The 20,889-nt window shown below is 41.1% G+C and overlaps 1 protein-coding gene and 1 long non-coding RNA gene across 10 annotated transcripts in view; one reads left to right on the plus strand and one right to left on the minus strand.

Annotated features, from left to right (window-relative positions):
* RBMS3 (RNA binding motif single stranded interacting protein 3) overlaps positions 1–20,889 on the plus strand; it is a 1,316,996-nt gene that overhangs the window by 20,851 nt on the left and 1,275,256 nt on the right. The gene's annotated exons all lie outside the window — the stretch shown is intronic.
* On the minus strand, positions 213–14,954 carry LOC113594157 (uncharacterized). The gene is made up of 3 exons (XR_003414477.2): positions 14,497–14,954; positions 4,366–4,659; positions 213–1,434 (listed from the first exon to the last, which is right to left on the minus strand). It is a non-coding gene; the product is annotated as an uncharacterized LOC113594157 (long non-coding RNA).

Genomic DNA, 20,889 nt, shown 5'->3' on the forward strand with positions numbered 1-20,889 from the left:
TTGGCCTGCCTGGGAACCGTCACATTTTATGAGATCTGAAAATATGCATATATGAGATTTTGTGACAGAAGTTAATATTACTTCACTTTATGAGTCCAGGTGAAAATAATGTGAACCCAAACCCATTGTAAAAATTTTAGCATGAAACACAGAATTTTATATTTGGTGGTCAAGTCCATCGCAAGTTGTTTATGCTATTGATAAGTGGTGGGGGTAGGAGCCACTACTTTGGACTGATAAAACATAAATGCCCAGCATCTTTTTTTTTTAGGATTATTCTAGAATAATGTGAGGTCGTCAAGATATCAACCCTTCCACAGGAACCAGTCAGCCTTGTTTACCCAAAGTGTTCTTGGACTTAATTGTGTGTCCCTGTGCCCCGTAGTATTACCACTTGCATGTCTAAACCACGTGTTTTGTCCCTAGTGTTGACATGATCACCATCTAGTTGTGGTGCTTCTGAGCAATTGCTGTTGTCATTGCTTTCTAATTGCTATTGTTATCATCAGCCACACCACTTACCTGACGCTTACTGGGCCAGGCATTGACCTAAGTGCTTTGCTTATCTGTTATCTCATTTAATAATCCTCACGAAACCTTAGAAGGTAAGTGTATCGCCCTCATTTGACCATTAAGCTAATTGTGTTTCAGAGAGCAGGGCACAGTTAGTGGTGGAACCGAGATTTAAATATATGCCATCTGGTACATCGCTCTTGCCTTTCTTCCACAATATGGTGTGCATCAGACTAAGAGTAATATGGGGAGGGTATTTGTCTTTTTGGTCTCCTATCTCTAGGCTAAATTAACTCATGCATTTCTTGATCCTTAAATCACATTATGGCGGTGTTTTCCTACTCCTTTTAAAATCATTCCTGATCCCAAATATGGCCTCCTCACTCTCTGAGCAGAGGCATTTTCTTTCATGTGGTGCCTTTGCTCACAAATGCTTTAAACAACCTTTTCCTTACTCTTCCTTTGAACACGGGTCTCCTTTGTGAATGAATTTGCAAGCATCTTGAAGAAAATGGAGCACTGGGCAGTAACCATTTTTGGCTTTAAAGAGGAGAATCCAATCTCTTGTGACAAATAGTGGCAGGATTGATAATTCTTGTGAGGGCAGCCTAGAAAGAATTCCTCTATTACCACCTTTAGCAAGGCTTTTTTTTTTTCTATCCCCCACTACTAAGTCAACAGTAAACTAGTAAATGGATTTAGCTGATACGGATTTTCTCATTTGCTGGGCTCACAAACCCATGTTGTCTTCAACAACTCTTTTCTTGGTCTAGCTTCATTGCATCCATCTTCAAAAGTGGTGAAAAGGACAATCTTTCAAATCAGGCAGCTCTTTTGGGTTGGAATCCTGGCTCAGAAACTTCACAGCTATGTGTGATGTTTGAGAGATTACTTAATTTTTCAGCACGTCAACGTTCGATTCTGCAAATAGAAAGGATGACACCTAAAGATTAGAGAAAGCAAAACAAATAAAAATAGTACAGTGTCAGGAGACTGGTAGGTCTCCAGTAGTTATTGCTACTTTAATTGGTTGATAAAAATATCAGTTAGGAAGGTGGCAGGCAACAGACAGTGTGAAACATAGCTAGAAAAACCATGGTTGATTTTTCTCAGCTAATAAGTCTGCAGATTGGTGACTGCCAGTGTTGTTCAGGAGCTGTGTGACATTGGGGCTGTAATATCTGTGGTGCTCTTGCTTTTGCCCTCATGTTGACAAGATAGCTTCTGCAGCTCCGGATATCAAGGTGAGAGGCAGAGGGAGGTGTTAGCTGTTTTTTTTTTTTTTTTTTTTCTTTTACTCTCAGGAAAACACAACAATTATGCAGAGATTGCCTAGCAGTTTTGTGCTGATGCCTCATCAGCCGGGCTATGTCCTGTGAGCACCATCCCTAGCTGCAAGAGAGACTGGGGAAGTGAGTACTTAGCCTTCCTAACTTCTGCAGAGGACCGGGGCAGTGGCCCAATTCATAGTCTCCTGTGGGGATACGAGCAGCTTAAGAAGGGGGATGAAAAGTATAAGAGAGGAATGTGTGTAATGTGAAAGCAAGGTGAAAAATATGACCACACAGGAGTGAGGCTGAGGCTTCATTATCAGAGAGGAAAGAGTATTGAGAAAGATGCTAAAGAATAGACTCTAAGCAGAGAAGAGAGAGGGGAGTTTACAGACAGTAGCAATGGGATGCAGGGACACGTGGACATGGCATGCATTTCGTGCTTGGGGGACTCGGTGGAGACTTGGTGGGTCTGGAGTGTGTGTATTTGGGGGGGCATGATGTAGTTGTTGGTGATGGGGGGATGGTTAAGCTGGATAGATAAGTTGAACTGGATTTTGAAGAGCCTTGTACAGAGCAGAATGCAGTTTGGACTTTGTTTTAAACAGGGGTGGGGTGGGTACTAGATTGCCTTGCCCAAGGATGAAATAATGAACATATGTTTTGAACTAGAAAGGAGGAAGAGGTATCATATGCAGGTTAGGGATGATGGAGGATTGGGTTAGGGCTGCGAGAAAAAAAGAGAAGATAACAGATACCAGCGGTATTTAGATGGTGGATATAATTTGTTCTATTTTACAAAAAATTTTTTAATGTTTATTTTTGAGAGAGAGACAGAGTGTGAGAGGGGGAGGAGCAGAGAGAGAGGGAGACAAAGAATCCGAAGCAGGCTCCAGGCTCTGAGCTGTCAGCACAGAGCCCAACGTGGGGCTTGACCTCATGAACTGCGAGATCATTGACCTGAGCCGAAGTCAGATGCTCAACCAACTGAGCCACCCATGCGCCCTGGACATAATTTGTTCTAAATTGCTTGAAGAATATTAGGGAGGAGTTAAAAATAACCTCGAGATGTCTATTTTGGGTGCATGATGATGTCATTGAAAAGAGAGAAGGAATCCTGGGAAAGAAGCAGGCTGGTGGGGAGAGGGTGAGGAATTCGGTTTTCGACATGTGGAGTTGAATGGGTCTGCAGGACTTGTGGACATTGGACATTCGTTCTGAGGGCCAGAAGAGAGATTAGTGGAGCACACAGTTACAGAGCAAGAGCAGAGGTTAGCCTGAGGTAACATGTAGAGCGGTGGAAGCCAAAACTGAAGGGACAGGCAAGGGGATGGGAAGAAACCAACCGGGAGTGACATTCTAGAGAAGTGAGTGTCAAATGCTTTAGAGAAGTCACGCAGAACAGAAGAGAAACCGTTGACTCTCAACCCTCACTTATCTTTTCATTTGCCATGTCTTTGCCACATCCCCCATTTTGGGATGGACCCTTGTCTAGACCCTACTTTCTTTGTTGTCTGCACTGTTGTGTTTTTCTACTTAGTTTTGTACAAAGCAGCAAGTTGTCTTCCTTAAGAAGTTTCCAAGGATAAAATAACTACTAGATTTTTTTTTCTACTACAGAAGCAGTATATGCTCACTTCAGAGAAAAATTGGAAAATATTCATAGGTAAACATATAGGGACAAAAATATCAACATTTTATTACCCAGCAAATAACCACTACCAGGATCTGGGTATGTATTTTTCTGGACTGGTATTTTTAGACACACATGCAAATATATATACACTTGAACATAAATCAGAAGTCTGTACTTGTAGTACCACAATCTACTTTTGTTTTCAATGTTTATTTTTTTATTAAAAAAATTTTTTTTAACGTTTATTTATTTTTTGAGAGACAGACACAGAGCATGAGCTGGGGAGGGGACAGAGAGAGAGGGGGAGTCACAGATTCTGAAGCAGGCTCCAGACTCCGCGAGCTGTCAGCACAGAGCCCGACGTGGGGCTCGGACTCCTGAACCATGAGATCATTACCTGAGCCAAAGTCGGATGCTTAACCGACCGAGCCACCCAGGTGCCCCTCACTGTTTATTTATTTTGAGAGAGAAAGAGAGAGAGCGAGAGAGTGAGCAGGGGACAGGCAGAGAGAAAGGGAGATACAGAATCCGAATCAGGCTCCAGGCTTCCAGCTGTTAGCACACAGCCTGACGCGGGGCTCAAACTCACGAGCCGTGAGATCATGACCTGAGCTGAAGTCGGACACTCAACCGTCTGAGCCATCCAGGCACCCAGCCTACTTTCTTAATATAATATACTGTATCATAAAAATATTTGTGTTAGTACTCATGTAACAGGATTACTTTTCACGGATGAATAATATTCCACTCAATGTGCTCATAATTTTAAACAATTATGCCATTAATATTGGACTTTTAGGTTGCTTCTAGTTTTTCCCTGTTATAAGTAGGGCTGCAGTGAACACCCTTGCAAATAGATGTTTGTACTATTAGTAAATAAATGTTGATGTTAGGGAATATCTTTAGGATAAATACTTAGAAAGGAATTGTTGGGTCTTCTTATACCCTTTTGAGAATTGCTCTCGGTTTCCTCCACCACTCCTGCATATCTCAGAGACCCCATGATGTACTTCTAGGTGCATTGCAATTAATATGAAGATGCCTCTTTGCTCTTCTCTGCACGTGACTTATTTTCATGATGCAGAGGGTTTCCTGGGGAGCCACCGGTGAGTCTGGAGTGTTGTAAAGGGAGAACCAGAAGCAAAGGTCAAGCAGAACAGCAGCTCATCCTGAGAGCAGTTTGATAATGGATTTCCAGTAAGGCAAGAGCTTGTCGCTGAAGCTGGATCAGCAGTTACCCTCGGAAATCAAAAAGAGAAGAAACAAGTTAAATCCCTAGGGTGGGTGATTTAAGTTACCTACCTGGACTCATTTCCTGCTAGTGTGGGCTATTGAGCTTTGAAATGTGTTCCTGGGTGTGACTTTGGAGTCTTATCTGGAGACCTTTCAGCATTTTTAGAATCTCTTTTGGCAGAAGTGGTTAAGTGGACTTGTGTTAGATGAGATGCCCCTCTCGGTGACCTCTTTAGGTTATTGCTAAGTGCATGAAGTCCCTTCGACCAGGGAGATGTGCCATTACGCAAGGTTTATTGTACTTTGTTCAGGTGATTATCATTTAAGCCCGTTTTCTGTGTATGTTTGTGTGAATCACTCTACAGAGTAGATTGAAATCTGAAGTTATTTTTCCACTTCAATTCCTTTGTCCATGAATAGTGCTTCTTTGAGAAAAGAGATCAGTGTTGTTTATTGCTGCTGCTCTTGTTTTCTTATAGCTGGAAGCTTTTTCCATCAATACAAATTCCAATGCTTTATGAAAGATTACAGTTAGTCACAAGGAATCTGTATATCCAGGGTTACTCTAAATGACACCATTTTCAACCTCTTGCAAAAATCACTTCCATTTTAATCTGTTTCTTCATTTCTTGAATTTTGGGCTTTCTTTAGAAATATTTCCCTGTTTCCTCTTTCTTTGGGGCTAAATGCCTGAAGGAGAAAGTATAGGCGGTAGCTGAATATTTTTCCCTCTAAATAAAAGATCACAGAAGGTGCCTGAGGAAATTTAGACCTCGGGGAAACTAAAATGAACATTTTAACTCACTCTTCTGGGACTATGTTACATTTTGGGGGGCCTTTGCAATTTTTTTCTTTTTTTCCTTTAGGTAGTTTGTCAGTGAGAACTAACTTAATTTTCTAGTACTATAGCGATGGCAACATGTGATTAATAAATAAAGAAGGTAGGGGTTTTAATTCAGGGAACTATGGCCATATCGTATTGGACTTTCCACACTGAGGCCTTTATTCAGTTGCAGAAAAATATTTAAAAGGTAAATATTCTTCTGCCTTTTTGTATTTCATGTGATAAATATGAAAGTATGGAACTACCAAGTACTTTTCCAAAAGTCCCTGATTTCTTGTACCCTTGACTGTATCTTTTTCCATCACTGATAGGTGAGTTTTTGGTGCTCCCCGCTTGAAAATTAACAGCAGGCATCACAGGGCTGTGTATCGTTACTTACAGTAAAGACACTGGGTTCACCAGAAAGGGACCATTTTGGGAAACACCTGATCGCAAATACGCACCTTGTGGAAAGAAAGAAGCTCACTGACCTAGGATTTTGGAGACCTGTGGTCTGTTCCTAACTGTGGAACTAGCTCTCAGGCCTTTCTTTATCATCCTGGGCTTTACCCTGTTCACAGGGGGCCTAGTCTGAGAGTCAGCGATCCTAGCTTCTCATTTGTGGCCTGCTGCTAAATTACTGGATTTATTTGTATAAGCAAGACTTTCTCTTATCATTTTCTCATCCATATAATAATAGGAACATGTACTTCCAAATTACAGATACATCCAAGTGAGCATTGAGTGTCACAGGTTATACAGTTTCCTTAAGTGCCCCTAATTGCTCTGAGTGTATTTAAGTGTCACTTTTGAAATCACAAAACAAGTCTGAATTTGTGAAATGTGGAAGTAGGTGTTACTGATTACTAAAATTCTGAATTTTTAAGAAACCGAATTCGCTCTCTGTGATGAACCAAGTCACAGGAAGCAAATGATTACTTGGTTGAGAACCCAGCAGGTAGATGTGGGGCATGTGGGAAAAATGAAGAGGTAAGAGACAAAGAATTAGGCTAAGGTCCCTATCTGCTGTTAGGTGGCACGTCCTGGAGAAGCTGAAAAGTTGGGTGAAATGGAACATCTTCTAGAGAGGGTGTGCATGTGTTTTTTGTTCTCCCCCAGGTAAGCCTCACTCTCTTGTTTTTTGTTCATTTTCCACCTTTGATCCTTAACACCTTTTGACCCTTTTCAACTTTCCTATTCCACATATGTGCTTTGTTTAATGTGTCCATTCTTTTTTTAATTTATTTAATTTTTAGTGTTTATTTATTTTTGAGAGGGGGTGAGGGGATAGAGCATGAGCCAGGGAGGGACAGAGAGAGAGAGGGAGAAACAGAATCTGAAGCAGGCTCCAGGCTCCGAGCTGTCAGCCCAGAGCCCAACGTGGGGCTCGAACTCACAAGCCATGAGATCGTGACCTGAACCGAAGTCAAACGCCTAACCAACTGAGCCACCCAGGCGCCCCTAGTGTGTCCATTCTTAAAAGTACGTATAAAATGTGTCATCTTGTGGCGCACCTGGGTAGCTCAGTCGGTTAGGCGTCTGACTTCAGCTCAGGTCACAATCTCATGGCTTGTGAGTTTGAGCCCCACGTTGGGCTCTGGGCTGACAGCTCGGAGCCTGGAGCCTGCTTCAGATTCTGTGTCTCCCTTTCTCTGCCCCTCCCCTGTTCACATTCTGTCTCTGTCTCTCTCAAAAATAAATAAAACATTAAAAAAAATTTAAAAAAATGTGTCATCTTGTTTTGTGTTTTATATTATGGTTCTCATTTGGTTTCATATTTTACCCCACGTGAGGTCTCTAACGTCTACCCATGTTCTGTGTACAGCTGGTTTGCTTCTTGCAGCTGCAGAATATTCCAAGTGTGTATCCATCACATTTTGCTGATTCATTTCCCCAGTGGTGGGCATCCAGAACGCCTCCACATCCCAGCCACCACAAGCGATGTGCCATTGTGTCAGAATGTCTTTGTGGGCGTATACTCAGGGTTGGATTGCCTGGCTATAGCATATGTACATGGTGTAAATACTGCCATATTGCTTTCTGGAATGGCTATACCTGTTTGTCTTATATCAGCAGTGCAAACAGGTTTATGAAAAACATATATGAGAATCATTCTTACCATCACTTGAAATTTTCCCCCAATGGGATTTAGTTGCATTTCTCTTATAAATAGTAAATTTGAGCATCCCTTGTATTTGTTAGCCTTTTGTTTCTCCCCTTCTGTGATGTGATGTGATGTGATGTGATGTGATGTGATGTGAGTGTGTGTGTTTGTGTGTGTGTGCACGTGCATATGTTTAATTTGGATAATTTGGAAGCTGCCCTCATTCTTAATAGCTTCCTTATCTATCTAAAGGAGTCAGCTCTTAATCTCATTAGTAATTTACTCTTAATAAAAGCAGACAATTAGCAGGATCCTTCTTCCATCCCACCCCAACTTGATAGAGTTAAAGGCTTTCTTACCACCAGTTTCAAATAGCCAGGAAAAGTTTCCAGGCTCATTGGAGTTTGATTGCATTAATAGAGGTGTTGGTCTGATAGTCAGAGACTAACTTCTCATGACTTGCTGCTAATTTCTTGGATATATTTGTTTAATATTTTCTCTTTTCATTTTGTCATATTTAAAATAAATAACAGGAATAGATGTTTCAAATCACAGACACATTCAAGTAACCATCTAGAATTAGGGGCATTTTAATTTCCTCTTTTCTTGGTCTGGCATGTAAAGAGCTTGGAGTCCTGTCTACACAAGAGCAAAGCTGAACCAACTAGAAGTCAACAGCTCTTCTTAGATCCGTCAGAGAATCGAGGTCACAGGATAAACCACTGCCTCCCAAATTGGAGAGACAAGTGAATACAGAGAATTACTACTTAGAGCAGAAACCTCTGTGAGAACTAATGGCAGAGTTGGAAAACCTAAACTGTAATTGCTGAAGGCTAAGTGTGGAAGAGTCTGAGAGTTAAGAGTTCCAGGGGACCCTGGTCTTAGAGGAGCGCCCACACTTGTGTGTATTATCTCCAGGAGACTGCCAGGCTCTCCAGTGAAGATGGGAGAAAAATCCCTGTGTGCTTCTGCCAGGGGGAGGGGAAACCTCACCAGTTTGAACTGTGCTAGAGCATTCTCTTCTGCCTGCCCTCAAGTGAAACTGTCACCAAAGCCTAACTGGTGTTTTACCAAAGCGTGACCTACCTGGAGGAAGGTAGGCACCATCTCGCCTTTCTGTCTCACCTAAGAAGGGTGAGGTGGGGACCGAGAAGCATGTCATGAGGTCATTGTCCAGGGGTACAGACTCAGTGAGAGGTCAAGACTAATCTCAGGGCTACAGAAAGCTTCCCCTCCTGTCCTCACCACCACCTCACCAAAGGCCTTTCAGTAAAAAACCACAAGGCATACTATAAGGCAGAAAACACAGTGTGAAGAAACGGAGCAAGCGTCAGTATTAAACTCAGAACTGGCAAGGATATTGGGATTATCAGACTCACAAGCCTAACTATGATTAACTTGCTAAAGGCTCTGATGGAAAAAGCAGAAAACCTATAAGAACAGATGAGTAACGTAAGCAGAGAGATGGAAAGTTTAAGAAAGAATGAAGAAAGACATGCTACAAAAGCACTGTAACAGAAATGAAAAAAGCCTGTGACAGACTCATTAGGAAACTTAAGTGCCTCTACATGTTGTGAGTTTATTCAGATGTCACTGTTGAAGTTAACAAGTTTAAAGTTTATTGTAATTTCTGGAAAAACTTTGCTTTTCATGTAATACATTCCAGTTCTGGTCATGCTGCTCTTTACTTTAAAATGTTCAAGGGGTGCCTGGGTGGCCAGTCGATTGAGCATCTGATTCTTGATTTCAGGTCAGGTCATGATCCCAGGGTCATGGGATTGAGCCCCGTGTTGGACTCTGTGCTGAATGTGGAGCCTACTTAAGACTCTCTCTCCCTCCCTCTCTCTCTGTCTCTATCTCTCTTTCTCTCTCTCCCCCCTTCTGTCCCTCTCCCCCATTTATGCACTCTCTCTCTCTCTCAAAAAAGAAAAATGTCCAAAGACATTTTTGAGCTTGAGGAGAAATAGGAAGAGGAAGAGAGCATAGCACACTGCCTTTGGATACATTATATGCAACTAGAAATTGATTCTGGATGAAATTGGCAAATTGTCCTATAGAAATTATTTGGTGAGAAATACTTTTGCCTGAGTGAAGATGAATTCAGATTGTGGCATGAAGTACTCTGACATTAGGTCTGAAATTTTGATACCTAAAATTGGGGAGGTGTGAATATAAACATTATAGGAAATAAAATGTTCTAACATACAATACACGTTTTCTCAGTGTATTCTATCAACACTTCTTTTTCTGGAGAAATCTTGCATTTCATGCATTGTTACTGCTTGATATTAATTGACAGTAGCCATTAACTGTGTCTGGTTATGCAGAGATTGAAAATTTAAGAAAAGTAGGAACCGAAAAGAAATATGTTAGAAGCATTTTATAATAGGATAGTAGCAAGGCACATTATTAATGTGCTGTTTTTATTTTATTACTTTTTTAATTGGGATCATCTAAAACATACCTTTGTGCAACTTGCTTTTGTCAGTCACATATTGTGGGCATCTTTCCCAGGCATCACAAATAGATTTGCCTCATCTTTACTCACTTCATGGATGTACAGTAGTTTGTCCAACTGTTGCCCTGTTTATGCCATTGCCTATTTATTTGCTTGTAGGTAGAGTGCCTTGGTAAACATAATTATACAATATGTGTTTAAGTTGTCATGCTAGTGTTTCTGTAGGGTATGTTATAAATGTGGGATTAGAAAGTCATGGATTGCGGACATTTACCATGTTGGTAGTTACTGTCAAATTCCATCCAAAAAAGATATCCCAGCCTCCTTTCTTCTAAGATCAAAGTGCCTGTATCTTACACATTTGCCGTCACCCAGCATGATCAATCATTTTAATGTGTGTCAATCAGTAGGCTTTAATTGGTATATGGAGGCTCTGGCTCAAAATGCTAGACTGATGATCTGCATCTAACTCTTCTCCCATTAAAATTGTTGAAACATAATTTTAAAAAGAGTGAAACAGTGAGGAGAAAAGTAAAGTTACTGTCAGTGGCCAGAACTTTGGAAGAATATGTAGAAGGTAGAAAACAGACATGATCAGATTAATGGCAACAGCTCAGTAGAAATACAACGCAGAGCAGCTTCAAGCCTGGGGTCAACAAAGAGCTAGAATGGGCCATGGAGCAATCATTAAAATTGTTCATTGTGTAGAATGGTGTTTCTAACAGCCTGGACCTTTGGTCATTCCCCTATTCCTTGTTAATCAGAACAGCTTGTAGGAAGGGGCTTCTGCCCCTTAGCTAAGGCGAAAGGTCTTTCCTAAAGAAAGTGATCGCAGAGAGGATATAGGAGTCTATATGTGAAGCGGGCATATATGTGTAGGGAATCCTGATCTTTACAACAGACATGCCAGGGAAAACAAGAGGTATGGGTGGGTGCCCAGGAAAAAAATTCTAGCAAACTATTCTATCCCTATAGTAACTGTGGCTGCCCCCACACCACGAAACCACAATGTCTGATTGCCCCACGTCCAACCATAATCTAGGATGTGTGCCTGTTGACATCCTCCCATACTCCGTTGGCCTACCTGTATTCAGTCTCTCCATTTAAGGGAGAAATGCTCATGTAAGCAAATGTATACAGATCTAAAGTAAATTCATTCTACCTGTCTTAAACCATATATTGAAAAATATGAATGGACAAACAAGGTTTGCCAGATATTTGATGAAAACCAAGAGAAAAAGCACAAGAGAACAAAGATGAGCAGAGCAACTCATTTAAATTAAAAATAAATGATTCAAGTAATGGGCAAAAAAATTCAAATTCATGTTCTCAGAGTAAATAAAGAGCTTTCATCCATAAAAGAGGCAAGAATGTCTGAAAATAAAAAAAAGTAGTTTGCTGACATTAAAACAAAAATCAATGGATGGGCTTAATAATAAATCAAATGAGATTGAAGACCTTGATGGTGTTCTTGGAGATGGAATCAAGGAGACCTTCCACACTGTCCAGTAAAAAAGTCAGAAATTCAGGAAATAGTGTTAAGATGTGAAGCAGCTGTCTAGGCATCCAGTATGATTCTAGCGGGAGCTACAGAAAGAGACAGTAAGAAAGAAGAGAGGTTGTAGCTAAAATATAATAGAAGAAAGTTTTCTTTCTTTCTTTCTTTTTTTTTTTTTTGTGGATGAAATATAACTCTTTAGGTTGAAAGGGTTCAGTAAGTGCCAAACAGAATGAAGGAAAAGAAAACCCGGTGCTAACTTAGGAGACTTCTGTTGTCTATTCAGCCTTTTTACCTTTTTTGATAGCTTCTCTACTTTATGCTACAACTGGCCAATTAATGCTTCTTAGGGAATCCATGGAGAAGCTGGGAGAGACTGGCTCTAACCCTTTCTGAGGTCTCCAGTGCTTAACGACCCAGTGACCATGAAACAAAGAGGGGCTCTTTTTAAGGAGAGTATTAGCCTGAGAAAGAATCCAACACATAGGAGGCCAGGTCTGAGGATGGGAAGAAAGAGACCCAGACATAACAGCCTTGTTTAAACCATCCATAAGGCCACATCTGATTTTAGCACTACGAACCGAGTAGTTTGGGATAGATTTCTGTCACAAAAGTCATGGTAGTAGACTTAATATATCCTAAGGCAATTCCAGTGCTCTGAGGATAGAGAGAAGGCCCTAAAAGCTTCCAGAGAGAAGGGGAAATGAACTATTTACCAAGGCATAAGAATTATAATGATATCCTACCTTTATTTGATTGTGACCCTGGGTGGTAGAAGATGGAGAAGCAGTGTTTTCACAATGCAGGGAGGGTGGGGAAAGGTTTTGAAGCTGCAATTCTATACTCAGTCACATTAACAACCAAGCATGAAGGCAAAGTAAAGATATTTCTGGAAGTGCAAAAATTTAGGAAGTTGATGAGCAGATTATAGTAGTTTTTCAGTGTTATGAAAAAGGAGTAAGGCTTAAAAGAATTGAAGGAATCTAGAAAAGAGGTACGAGGTCAGTTGGAGTGGGTGTCTGAAAACATCTCTGACTGGAAGTGATTTAGGTATTCCTTGTGCATCAGGCCCCTTGGTTCTTAAGTGAATAATCTCTACCTACACATTTATAAAAATCATAAGAGGTACTCTATTGGTTTTCTATTTTCAGAATCAACCTATATGGACAAAGCACAGAGGTGGATTTAACTTTGATCTGAAGACAAAATGTGTATGCCTTTAGAATGCAGTCATTGCAGTTGGGGACAAAGTGATTTGCTTTAAACAATTATGAAATAAATACTACTGCTTTGAGTACAGTCTGGTGGAGTGACATCTGAATAGAGAAATGACTATGAGTCCACCTTAGAAATAGGGCAGAGGGCAGATGGGGACACATCCGTTAGGAACAATGTTGTGTGACCTGAGACAGCTTCCTCAGAGGAGAGGCTTAGGCGTGCCAAGCCGACTGGCTGGGGCCACTGTTTGCTGTCTAGGAAAGCATTCAGACCATTAGACCATCCTCATTTTCCCCCTCCTATGGCCCCGTCATTACCCAGAATTGAATATGTAGTTTTGTTGTCAAAGTGGTTTTGCCTAGAAGATGCATAATATAGTCACTTTTCTGGGAAGGAGCATTATATGTGATAAAATGATTCCTTTTTAATGGACTGGTGTTTTATCCTAAATATTTAACAAGAGAAAGGGAGGGAGAAAGCTGAAATGTCCTGCTTTCATTTTCCCCATGTGAAATCCATGTGAGAGGGCTTAGCCTCTTTCCAGAGAAATTAGAGTCTAACTCACAAAGTGCATAAACAACAGAAAAGAGAAACAACAAAAAAATGCTAATTGGCGATTAAAGGGGAGAAGTTCAATATTTTCTGACTGTATGGCAAAAGCTTATATTCTCAAGAATAAACATTTCTAATGAGGTCCAAAGACTACAGGGCAAAAAGAAAATGGGATAGTAAAGACTTTTTAATAAGCTAAAATAGCTAGGGAGAAATAAAGACCATTCTAAAGCTCGATGTGCGCCATAGCAACTCAACTGGTTGAAAGATGAAAAATTCAGCCTAAGCATGAATGGTGTCTGCACCATAGCAGATAACTTCCTCTATGCCACCCTTTCTCCTTCTCAATGGCTGGTGATTTGGTTTTTCTGACTTCACATCCTATGAGGTAAAGGAAACATGAAATCTCCAGGACATGAGATGGACCTTATCTCAGGCTAGGGTTGGGCAAAGGACAAGGAATGGAGTCATTTCCAAGTGAGGAACCAAAGAAGATTCTAGAAGCATGCTACTGAGAGCAGGCACTTTGTGTTCATGGAGTGTCATTCTGGGACAACTTTATGAAACCCACACATGTGAAGGCAGCATTATGAATTAAACAATATAGGAAGAAACACAGAGAATGGTTTTGAAATTGATGTATTAAAAGAATGATCCAAAGACCTACTTCTGGAAAGGAGTTCATTAACAAGAAAAAATGCTCAGTGAAAGGACATGGGAAGGAAAACGAGAACACAGAAAAACTCTGTGCGTCTCTTAGGCACAAAGAGAGAGATCTCTGTCTTTCCTACATATAAAGGCACTAATCGGTCATGAGGATCCCACTCTCATGACCTCATAGAAACCTAGTGTTTTAATCCTGCTAGGATAATGATGGTGAAAGGCCTTTTCTAAGATAAAACATTCTGGAGATTTACAAGTAATACCACCTAAGAGTTTTTGGAAACCTCTGTTAGTATATGACCTCCCACACCTATCAATGGACATATATTTGATTTACACAAAAAGACTTGGAGTCTGTTGAGAAAGGGGGTGATCCCTCAAATAATGGCTGATATTTGGAGAGTCCTCACTCTGTACTGGGCACGGTGCTGAGTGCTTTTGATGTGTCAGCTTATGTAATTCTTACTCTAGTCCTAGGAAATAGAAGGTCTTGTACAGATGAGGCTTCAACGGGTGCAGTAACTTACCCAAGATCTCACCAGAAAGTAGTAGACCAGGTGTTTTGGTCAATTCAGACTGCTGTGGCAAATATCACAGACCAGGTGCTTAAACAACAGACATTTGCTTCTCACGGTAATGGAGGCTGGGAAGTCCAAGATCAAGGTGCTGGCCGATTTGGTACCTGATGAGAGCCTACTTCCTGGCTTGTAGACAGTTCCCTTCTTTTTAAAAAATATTTTTTTCTTGTGAGAGAGAGAAAGAGAGGTTGGTAGGGAGAGAGAGAATCCTAAACAGGCTCCAAGTTGTCAGCGCAGAGCCCCTCACAAACTGAACCGTGAGTGAGATCATGACCTGAGCCAAAACCAACAGTCAGACACGTGACCGACTGAGCCACCCAGGCGTCCCGACAGCTGCCTTCTTGCTTTGTTTTCCCATTGCCTTACTTGGTGTGTAGGCACAAAGAGAGAGATCTCTGTCTTTCCTACTTATAAAGGCACTACTTGGGTCATGAGGATCCCACCCTCATGACCTCATAGAAACCTAATTACCACACAGAGGCCCCACCTACAAATGCCGTCTCATCTGGGGTTAGGACTTCGACGTCTGAATTTGCAAGAATACCACCAGCATTCATTCCATGATACTGGATTTTGAACCCAGACCTTTGAGTTGAGAGCCATGCTTTAAACTACCTTGTTACTAATCATGGCATTATTGCCGCTACCATTATAGTATTGTCAGTAATATTTTCCCTCCCTAAACAGGAATGTTACCAATGCAAGGAGTAACATAATTTCAAGGACTAACATTTCTTTTCACCTCAGCATCAAATAAAATAATATTTGATAAATAAAAATTGAAATAACACCTCTAATTCCTGAGCACTTAATGTATGCTGTGTGATGTGCTTTTCGTGTATCATCTCATTTAATTATGTCAGCAACCCTGGGAGGTAATAAGTAAAACGACTAAGGAGGCAAGTTGGCATCAGACAGCCTGGGTTCCAGTGCCACATCTGCCAGTTCCTGGGTGTCCTTGGCAAGCCTTCCAGTTTTCCTGAAGCTCAAGTTCCCCGTCTGTGACATGGCAGTAATAATAATACCACCTTCATTCTAAAGTGGTGAGGCTTAAATCCCTAATCAGAATAATGTCTGAAACACAGCGATTTGCTCAAATGTTAGCTTTAAAAAAAAATTATTCCCACTTATAGGTGAGAAAACTGATATTCAGAGAAGTTAAATAACATGCCAAGGGCAGTAGTTCTTATACAACAAAAGTAGGATTCTAATCTCTGCGTCAAGGCTCAGTCCTTGGTCTTAAGCCCTTTGCTGTAATGACGTCCTAGGGTTTGGCCTCACACCTCTGTGTCCTAAAGACCATTCAGGATGCTTTCCCCCCAGATTTAAACTCTGACACGGATTGTCTGTGAACAGGTTGCCTGGTGTGTGTAGGCATGTCAAGGTTAAGGCAATGAATAAATTAGGAAATCGACACAGTTGCAGGTGACCCATTTTTAACGATCGAATTTAAAAGCACTTTGTCTTCAAAAGAAACAGGATTAAGCGGAACTGCCCTGTTTTGCTAAAACACGGACCGTCTATTTGAAGAAGCATTTAGGATATTTTATTTCCAATGGTGTCTTGTTCTTAAATGCATAATGTTAAAGAAGAGAGCAGAGCTTTTAGTTTTAGTGACTTTGAAGTAAAAACAAAAAAGCACTATAGATTCTGTAATCCATATCTGAAGAGCAGAATAGCATGAAGACGTGCAAATAAAGCATGTCCTGAATTGTTATATTCAGGGGAATCTCTTTGTAGGGTAGCAGTAAAGGGTGGTGTAATGAAATCTTTATAGGTTAACTGTATGACCTTAGGCTTTTATTTTCTGTAATTTTTTGCTTTTTTAAAACTGTTTTGGGAAGCCATGGAATATTAGAGACCATAAGTTGGGTAATGATGGGCATTTCACTAAAAAGAAAAGGATCGAACTCAGTCAGTGACACTGTCCAGGATTTCCTGCCCCAAACCTGCTGGGGATCTCATCACAGGATGGCATTAATTTTGTGAATTTGTCACATTCTGGGCCCAATCCCAGTAGGCTCGGGACACTCATTTGTCAGGGCACTGCTGGTGGTGTCTTCTCTTCGATGTGGATTCATAAACTCACAAACTCCTGACCATAATCTGTAAAGCCGGAGAGCCAACTGGGGAACATACGGCAAGCCATGCTTGCCAAAGGGGTAGACACATGCCTCTGGCCAACCCCTTATCTCCCTATAGACACAGCCAGCACGTTTTAGTCAGCTGGTTGTGCAGCCGTAACCAGCCAGGGTGAGTGAGTTACTTGCTTTAAATATTCAGTGGCATGAGGCTAAGGCAGTTGGTTATATTCAAGTCCACCAAAGAGTGACATGTGCCACCAGGACCGGATTTCTTAAATAGCACTTGGCTGGGCACTGCTTTGTGTGACCTTGGGCAAATCACTTGCCTCACTGTGCTTCAAGCTCCCTAGCTATAAAAATGTATGAATAAATGGTTCAGCAAAGTACTTGAACTGTGGAAAACCATTGTTTTTACCATCCATGCTTTAATTGCCCAGCAGCCTCCATTTTCACATAGAAGTCACCTGTATCTTTAAAGTGACTTTGCACATCTTTGATGTTAAAAGTTTAACTTACAAGAGGAAAACAGTTTCCCTGACTTCCAAGTTCTGGTAGGTTCTAGGTAAAGGAAACAGTGATAATGAGGTCTTTTTTTTTTTTTTTTTTTTTTTTTTTTTTTTAAAGGCTGTCTATGTAGCCAAGTTAAAAATCGTTTAGGCTCTTTTCGGTGTTGATAAAACACAGGACATTCTGTCAAAGGTCTGTAGAAAGCGGACCTGTCTATGTAAATCATCCATTTAACTTCCAGAAGACTAAAGTATCCTCTGGCCTTGTGGGTTTTTTTTTTCTTTTCCTTAAATATTTGTAATCCAGATAAAAAGCCTCACCTTTTCTTGAGTTTTCCCCAAGTATGTTTCACTTTGCAACAGAGGACCGGAACCAGCTTGCTGCTTTCCCCCTGACAGTGAAGATTGCTACCAGGGAACAAAGACTAGACAACAGGGCCTTCTTGCTGCAAAGACAATGGATAGTAACTGACACCTGCTTGATAACCATGACTGCAATGAGGTGTTTAATTCTGCCGCCTTTGGTTTTAGCTTTTTATTAGAAAGCAACCTTTGCATCCCTCTGTAAATCTTATACCTCTTTTCCCTCTTGGCCTCAGACTGTGTGCTTAGAAAGCATTATCCCCCGTTTGGGGTCAGACATTTGCTGGGGAAGTGTATGAGCCAGTCTCTTTCAGGATAAGGAGAGCTATTGCCTATGGTAACGTGGAGCCAGACTCAAAATTTATATGCATTTTATTTTGAACGTTTGGCGGCCATTTACTTGTTTTCATTCAGATCAAGGAGTTAGAGTCTCAAAGTAAATCATTTTCCTGTTATGAGTCTTGACTTCCCAGTGTTTCCCCTTGACGTTTCTGTGAAATGTGTTATCCTGGATTAGTACAAAATCAGGCACCAATGCCTCAGCATTAAATATCACACGGCTGTATTAACTTTTTATGAGCTGAAGCTGAGCTGCAAAACATTATGTGTGGATTTTGGAGAGGATTGTTTCTGACTGGTGAGTTATGATGACTGAGTTTTTATCTATAGTACTAGAGTAGGGCTGATCGGATTAATGCATTTTAGGCATATAAACCTGAATTATAAAGACGAGAAATATGTTCTCATGGCAAGCAATCCTTTGTAGGTAATGGTGTGACTGTAGGAGTTTTTTAAGCTATTGAAATATACTCTGGGTGATTGGAAAAGGCTTATATTTCTCGATTCCCTGGGATACTAATATGCATATCTCTAAAAGGAAATGGAATATAATGGCCTTGCCAGGGCTGTCTGTAGTTGATGGGACACCCAGCGCCATCAAATCACGGGCTGCACTAAATGTGATTAGGAGCTGTCACAATACATTTAGCCCTCATCGGTTAGAGAGAGAATCTGGGCCAAAGGTCATTCTCTACAGCAAAGTGGGCATTTAGTGCTTTTATTTGCGCTAATGGTAAATGATAGTTAATGAAAATCATTTATAAACCTTGTACAAACCAGTGTTTCTCTCCTGAAAACGGCGGCTGGCTGCCTCTTGGAAGGACTGTAATTGCAATACGGTTGACGCCATGTGATAGTAATTGGGCTCACAGCTTAATGAACTCTGTGTCCGGGAACTCATTTCCACATAGTGGGAAAACAGGCTGAGGTAACAGCCCTCCCTTATGGGAACTCGCGCTCCTGCTTCCTCGGGTGGACCTTTGTCACTTTGCACTTTGAAGTGAAATATTACCACCTTTGCAATGATGTGCCCAGTCTGAGGCCTCCTCCTTTTGGATTGTGGTTGACACATCCCCTAATGATGATTAATAGCCTTTTCAAGTATACTAGTTGTTTTAAAGGTCATTTAATCTTTATGTAGCAGCTTTAATTGAAATTTTATCCTTCTTACACACCTGGCGTTCATTTGGGGGAGGAAAAGATGGAGTCACTGCAAGTTGATGAGAAATCATATATTTGGCATTCCTTCTCTTTTCCTCAGACTTTCACTGTGTTCCTTTGGAAAAAACTTTACATTCATTTATTTTACTTCTTTCACAGTAGTTGTGGTGAAGTTTCTCCCGGTGAATACAGGGCTTGCAGCTTCTTGGGTTGATTCCGTTTCATCCGCCGGCTGCTGGGAAACGATGCCTGGCTGCTTATCCTTGCTTTCGAATCATGGATGTCTGAGCGAGAGAACGGTCACCTGCTTGAGGACTACTGTTTGAATGACAGTGTTTCTAAGGACTTTCAGCATTCTGTAGAAGACTCAAGATTTGGAATAATTCATAAAGAAGACCTAATAATCACTAATGTTTATTTTTTATTTTATTTTTTAAAGCATATTTTTTAAAAATCTATTTTGAGAGAGATAGAGACCAAGTAGGGAAAGGGCAGAAAGAGAGGGAGGCAAAATCCCAAGCAGGCTCCGCACTGTCAGTGCAGAGCCCAATGCGGGGTTCAAACTCAAAAAACCATGAGATCGTGACCTGAGCTGAAATCAAGAGTCGGACGCTTAACCGACTGAGCCACCCAAGTGCCCCAGTCACTAATGTTTACTGAGTACTTACTATAATAGGCTGAGCCCTGAGTTAGGCCTTTGATGTGAGTTAACCCATTTAATTTTTGCAAGAATCTTAGGAGGTCTGTAGGGTCTCTCAAGTTTACAGATGAGGATATGGGAAAGGCAGGTTAAATTACTTCCCACAGCTAATTAAATTACTTCAGGCAGCTAATAAGCAGGACTGCGCTTAGCCATGTGGCACTCTGTGCAAATTAGGGAAAGGCTCTCACTCTGGTGATGGCTTGGCTGGCGCGGGACAGGGTGGATTTCAGTCCCTGTTTGCACCTGCTGCCAGGTGCCCTTGTGCATTGCATAACCCACACAGCCTGTGTGGCAGCCTGGCTGGTGAGTGACAGATGTTGAATCAAACTGCATCAGTCAGAGCCGTGCTGTCCAATGGAAATCGAGTGCCATCTTAACTTTTCTAGTAGTCACATTTTAAAAGGAAACAGGCGAAAATATTTTTAAGGATGCACTGTATTTAACCTAATAGATTTAAAAAGTTATTTCAACCTATAATCAGTGTCAAAATTATGGAGATATTTTACATTCTTTTTATTTCTTTAAAAAATTTTTTAAAAATAATTTTTAAAAAAATGTTTATTTTTGAGAGAGAGAGAGACAGAGATAGGGTGTAACTGGGGGAGGGGCAGAGAGAGAGGGAGACACAGTCTGAAGCAGGCTCCAGGCTCTGAGCTGTCAGCACAGAGCCCGATGCGGGGCTCGAACTCTATACTACACTTCTCGTACTCTTCAGTGTGAACTTAGACACATTTCAAATGCTCAGTAGTCACATGTAGCTGGTGGTTGGGGCGGTGCAGTTGGAGAGCCTCAGGTGTAACCTCCCCGCACCTGCATTGATTCTGAAAGAGTTAAGTTGAATTCACTCAGACCATCCTCAATTAAGAAAACCTTGTAAGAAACAATCAGGTAGATCAGAAATTCCCAACATGGTTCCCTGTGGCTGCTATCAGGGTAATTATGAAAGCTTTGTTTTTGCATACAAAGGGTACATCAGCACTATTGTTAATGTAGTCACGTCTTGGTGGTGCAGAGTCTGAATATCTATATTAATGGGTTGTCAAACTCTGTGGATCCTTTCCTTGCTGTCTTTTTGCCATTCCTTCTGTCCTTTGCCTCAGCCACAGGATGGGCAAAGGTCTCCAGAGGCAACAAGACCCAAACCAAAGAACTTTTCAACGTCTCAGCATCTCTGCTAAGAGTATTG

Source organism: Acinonyx jubatus, chromosome C2 (assembly GCF_027475565.1).
Source record: "Acinonyx jubatus isolate Ajub_Pintada_27869175 chromosome C2, VMU_Ajub_asm_v1.0, whole genome shotgun sequence".
In the NCBI taxonomy this organism is placed as follows: Eukaryota; Metazoa; Chordata; class Mammalia; order Carnivora; family Felidae; genus Acinonyx; species Acinonyx jubatus.